This window comes from Miniopterus schreibersii (genome assembly GCF_964146895.1).
Source record: "Miniopterus schreibersii genome assembly, chromosome: 16".
Lineage (NCBI taxonomy): Eukaryota > Metazoa > Chordata > Mammalia > Chiroptera > Miniopteridae > Miniopterus > Miniopterus schreibersii.
In genome coordinates, this window is record NC_138116.1 from 20178374 (window position 1) to 20184760 (window position 6387).

Consider the following 6387-nt stretch of genomic DNA (forward strand, 5'->3'; position numbering starts at 1 on the left):
GCTTTGACATTTGCTTTGGGGCTGTACATTTTGGAGAAAAGTGAAGGTATTTATTTGGATGGAAGGGGGGTTGGAATCTTGGCTCTTTTGAGAAGGAAAATATTAGACCTGCTCTTGGGCATTGCTCTGATAAGATACACACCAGAGTCCAGTTGGAGAGATGAGAGTTAAACCAGTAACTTCTTCGGAAGGGAAAGTGAACTAAGGAGGTCAAAGGTTCATTTAGGAACGGGACACCCCCCGCCCCCCCCCCCCATACAGTCCCCTTCCCCAACACACAAAAGCATCCACAGGCCAGCGAAACGAAGAAACAACAGATTTTACTCTTTCCACAAAGATTATCTGAGCACTTGACAAACTGCTCAGGAGATTCAAGTTTGTTTTTTTTGTTTGTTTTTTTGCCATTTTCCCACTGTGCAACCTTGGGCAAGTTACTTAACCTTTCTGAATAAAGTTGGAGATAATTCCCAACCCCTGCAACCATGGGGGAAAAATGGGGATCAGAGCTAAGACTGCTCTGTGACACTCAAGGTGTTAATGAGTCATTTGGTCAGCCTGGCTGCAGGTAGGGAATGATGGGGAAAACTCTGGAGGACTCTGGCTAAGCCCTGACAAGCCAACCCTAGAAACAACGTTTAGGCTGAGGAGGGGGGCTTTGGGTAGGCTCAGCATTTAGCTGTGAAGCCTCCTATCTGGAAGAAGGGTTCAGGTTGCTGGGGACCTGTGTCTACCTTTCTGGCTTCTGGTAGGTGGAAGAATGAATCTGGAAGGGGGAGAGGAGGAAAGAAAAGGTTTCTTGCCCTGGCTGGTTTGGCTCAGTGTTTAGAGCCTCGGCCTGGGGACTGAAGGGTCCCGGGTTGCAGGCTCCATCCCTGCCCCCGTCGGGGTGCATGTGGGAGGCAACCAATCAGTGTGTCTCTCTTACATCAGTATTTCTCTCTCTCTTTCTCTCTTTTTTTTTCTCTCCCTCTTCCACTCTCTCTGAAAAGCAATAGAAAAAATATCCTCTGGTGAAAATAAGGAAAAAAAGAGAAAAGGTTTCTTGCTTGCTGTGAGCAACTGCCTTCTTGCCCCACTACAGGGAGAAGATTGGACTGAGGGGTGAGCTTCTCCCAGGAGAGCCAGCAGTGGCCTTGGACTCTTTCTCTTCAAAGAAAGAGATTCTCACTTCCTGCCTTCCTCCCCTTCATCTGGGCTCCAAAACAGGAAGGCAGGTCATCCACTTGCTCTTTGAGGCACTAGTATTGTCTGAGCCATGTGGGACAACCCATCTGCCCTCCGGATATGAAGGCTACCCAGCTGGGACATCTGTCACCCCACTAATCCTGAAGGCTAGGCAGGTGTCACCTTCCTTCTCTTCTGAAGCAGAAGACCAGGCAAAAGATTAGAAACTAGGCTGGAAGGTGTGGGGCTATCTCTGGGGCCTTGATGACTGTGGACTTGGCCACCAACTGGACTTGTGAAACTGACTGGCAAGCCCTCCCTCACTGGAAAAGGAGCACACACTCTAGTAGATGAGTTGTCAGCCCTTTCTGCTGCTGGTCTGCTCAGGGAACAGCCAAATGGTTTATCCTGGGTTCAAGGCAGTTGGTAACAAAAGCCCTACAGAGATTAGGCCTATTTTAGGGGTACCTAAAACACCCCTCTCCCATCCCCAATCTGGTCCTGATCTTGTACATTCCGCATTTTCTGGTACTGTTGCTCACACAAGACAGTTCTGAAAGCAGGGGCTGTATCCCATCCATTTTCATATCCCCAGGTGCCTTGTTGTTACCTGCTCACTGTATGTTAATTCAGCAAAGATTTCTTGAGCCACCTATTAAGTGCTGGATGCTGAGAATACAATGATGAGCATGTCTCTTGAAGGACAGACATGTCCTTCTTGACCTCATACAGCTTATATTCTAGTAGAGGAGTCAGACCAAAAACAAAAGATTAAAAAAATGAAACAGCCCTAGCAGGTTTGGCTCAGTGGTTAGAGCATCAGCCCATGGACTGAAGGGTCCCAGGTTCAATTCCGGCCAAGAACACATACCTCAGTTTCAGGCTTAATCCAACCCCCCCCACCCCACCCCACCCCACCCCTGGATCGGGGTGTGTGTGTGAGGCAACCAATCGACATGTCACTCACATCGATGTTTCTCTCTCCCTTCCACTCTCTCTGAAAAGCAATGGAAAAAAATATCCTCAGGTGAGGATTAAAAAAAAGAAACAATTACAAATTGCGATAAAGGATTAAAAAACACACAAGGGACCAAAATAGAGTAGAATAAGGGGTGGGATCTGCTTTAAAGAAAGTAGAGTAGGTTTCTCTGATGAGGTGACATTTAAGCTAAATCTTAAAAGGGTAAGGAGTGTTCTTGGTTGAGTGAATAAATGAATGAAGCGGTGTGACTTTGGATTAGCTACTTTCCCCCTCTCGACCTGTTTCCTCATCTGAGAAAGCTGGAGACTGGTCTGAATTGCTTCTAAGAACTCATGGTATTATCAGGGTGCATCATGGTGGAGGCAGAAAATGGGAAAAACAAGGGCCATGGTGAAGAGGAAGTGAGGTAGGAGCTAAGGTGGGAGAAGGAGAGGAGGGAATGTGGCAGACAGCTGGTCAGGCAAGAGTTGTAAACATTTCTAGATGGTGTTCACAGGCACAGTAAGAGAGGACCCGCCTCCACTAGTTACTAGTAGGAGAGACAAGCCAAAAGCAGGGCCTGAGTCGCCTCTGCATGTTTCCTCCTTGGGAACCATCAGGGAGAGGCTGTCTCCCACTCCAGGACTCTTGCTCTGGAGAAAGGCTTTGTCTTTCTGATCCCTTTCTTGCCTGAAAAGAGTAGGAGGAGGTGGTGTTTGTTAGCAGCCTGCAAAGCGATTAAATGAAAATAAAACCCAGATGACTCAAATAGAACCAGGCAGGCAGGAAAATTGATTAGACACATGTGACAATACAGGATCCGGGTGCTACCTTAGTCCTCCAGTTCTAGACCTTAGAAAATTAGGGTTCGCTGCAGAACCATTCTGGGATTCCAACTGCAGCTCTGTCATCAAACCGGAGGTTTGTGCAGTGGTAGAAAGACCTTTATTTCTTCACCAAATCCCCAAATTCTTTTGGAGGCAATGCACACCCGCTAGTCAAATTAGCCAGGTTTGGGTGGAAATTGTCTTAACTCTATGCTTCATGTTCTCCACAATCATGTTCATTTCTGCTACCTCCCAAACAGAATTTTGAGAAAATTGTATTACAATTATGATAGTGTTACAGTTTTAAATACTTATGAGGTATTGTCCATTAGAATGTGGACTCCATAAGATGGAGATTTTATGTGCTTCATTCTCCAGTGCCTTGAACAGTGCCTGGCACATACTCAGTAGTTCTTGATCAATTAATTAATGTGTGTGCGAGGCCCTGTGCTAAGAACGTCATAAGCATTTTCTTTCATTGAGATTCCCATTTTACAGATGAGGAAACTTTGAATTTGCCCGAGGTCATACTCAGTATCTTGAAGGGAAGAGCTCAGAAAATAGCAGGCATTGCTTATTGCTATGGAGAGCTCATTCATACAGAGCCATTTCTCAATTCTTTCCTTCAGGATGGTGACAGGCTGCCCTTCTGTATCCACAGCTCAGGCAGGGTGCCAAAGCTAAGATGTACTTTCCTTTCAGAAAAGGTACATTTCACATTGAGACGTTGGGGAGAGCTCAGCCCAGGAATGTAGGGCCTAGGATCACCTTGGGAGAGGGAACAGCTCAGGCTTCGAAGGCCTCCTGCCCACACTGCGCTGTCCAGGGTCAGCTGACAGCACTGGGGTAATTCAGATGGGGAGCTACTCAGAAGCCCAGTCCAACAGCCACCCCACCCCCAGCCCTGGTTCCCAAAAGCTTCTAGCTCAGAGGGAAAACAACAGAAGTGCACGGAGATGGTTTAAACCCCAACTGCGAGGAAAGTTGCCTTCATTCCTGAATGAAGAGTTTGACAGTTGCCAAGACGTTAACAATGGACCTCATAATAGAATCAAGACAAAATGGCTTTGCTATTTAATTACAAAACGCTTCATCCAGGGCTCTGCTTTACCACAAACTAAACTTTGGGAGCAGAGACCCATCTGCTCCTCCTACCACATGGCTATGCAACAGTCCAGTGGACAAGCATAGTCTGTGGAGTCAGCATTGCTTGCTAGCCCACATAACTTTGGGCAAGGTTCTTAGCCTCTCTGTGCTTGTTTCCTTGTCTGTAAAATGGGTCTAAAATGATGCCTTTGTTATAGTGTTCATTCGGATCACTTTTATTAATCTACCTAAGATGCTTATTATAAGCCTGGCATCTGCATAAAGTGGACACCATATAATGACTATGGACTAATACTGTTCCCAGCTCTCCAATTAACCTAAGGTTAAGATGCTAACCTGAAGACATCCAACAAATGAGTGGGAGAGCTAGGAGCCCATCTTCTGAGGCCCTGCTGTTCCCAGGTTTCTGGATGCTCTGTCCCTCAAAGCTAAGTGATGCCATTCCAGAAACTCCAACTGTACTGACACCTCATTAGTTCAACAAATATTTATTGAAGGTCTACTATACATCAGGTGCCACTACAATATGGGGATACGGTGGTAAATAAGACAGCCAAGGTCACCGCATTAGGGAGCTTGTTATAGTTGGGAAAAACTGGAAAAAAATCAGTAAAAAAATTTAAAATATACTTTGATAGTCCTGTGACAGAAATAGATGCATATATAAATACAACATGGACCCTTGTACTCATATTACTAAAATGCTGATAGCATCTGTCTAGGGCAAACATGAGAAAAACTTGGATTTTGGTTATCTGCCAGACCTTGTTTTGAATTCAAGCTCCATATGACCTTGGTTTGGTCAATCTTTCTGCCCCTCCTAACTTCAGCAGTAAACAGGAATAGTGACTGTTCAAGTTGTTGAGAATTAAGACATAACAGCTCTGACCGGTGTGGCTCAGTTGGTTCAACATCATCCCATGCACCAAAAGGTTGCCAGTTTGATTCCCGGTCAGGGCACATACCCAGGTTGTGAGTTTGGGTCCCGTACACATGGGAGGCAACCAATATTTCTCTCTCACACTGATGTTTCCCTCTCCCTTCCTCTCTAAAATCAAACTTAAAAAAAAAAGATATAATGGAACACATAAAATCTCAATGTTTACTGTTTTTCACATCAGGCTGGAAACCTTGCTAAGGCCAGGTGGAACTGTAACCTTGTTTTGTGCTTTTTGTTGGGCAGGGGGTGTATAGGAAGTTACCTGGAGAACTGTTGAAAAGGGAAAAAAAAAATATTTGGTTGAGGAGCAATCCCTCTCTGCCATTTGATAATCTTTCCCTCTACGTACACCTTTACTGGAGAAATATCCTTGGTCAATTACCATCATTTAGGATTTAATGCAACCTGATAAGAATTACAAGTTACCTTCTATATATCCCAGTAATCTCCAAAACTGGGCATAGAAATAAATTATTAGAACTTCTGTTTATATATATTTTCGATTAATTGCTCTTTAATTCTATTTTTGTGTCTTATTATACAATACATGGGCACAATAGTACAGGTATATAACTTATGAACAGTTGGGAGTAGGCATGATCAAAACTTCTTAATGACGGGTGTGCATCCAGAAAACGTAAAAGGCCACATGGAGGCTAAAGTAGAATTAAGGTTAGCCCTCATTTTATTTGCCTAACATAGACTAATGAAGTGCGTATTTCCATAAAGTAGCCTGCAGATGCCACTATACTAATAACCAGCAGAGTGGAGGAAAGGACCCAGTTCCTAAATCCCAAGTTAGTGTTCTTTACAAGTTTCTGGGGGCAAAAGTGGAAGCAGAAATTAAATCCCTGCTGCAGACTAAGTAAAAAGCCAACCTTTGGATGAGCCTTTAAACATCCCAGATCATTAACCTGAAAAATATGCACAAGACAGAGAGGACAATCTTCAGCAGCTTCACACTCTCCAAACAAGAAAACTCCATGTAGTACTTTTGCACTACACCTCATTTGAAGGGAATGTTTTTCATTGATTTCCCATTATATTATGTAGTCTATTTTTAAGACACGTGTCTGTCCTTCCTCTCCCCAACTCACACACACATCACTACACACTCCAGCTTCTTTCAAACCATTCACTTCACCTCCAAGGTGACACCATCTGGAACCAAAAATGAAGCAGCAAAATGTTGAAAATAAAAATAAAGCGGACTTTATTTAGAAGATAAAGGTGGTGGTATCAGTTTTGGTTAATAAAGTTGGGCTCAAGTGTTTTAACAGGTCTTCAATGCCATCACAGACTGGCATGCCAAGGGCATTCTAAATGCCAATTACAGATTGAAGTTGTTTCAAAAACCAAGATGCTATCAAAAGCTGATGGAGTTTGGA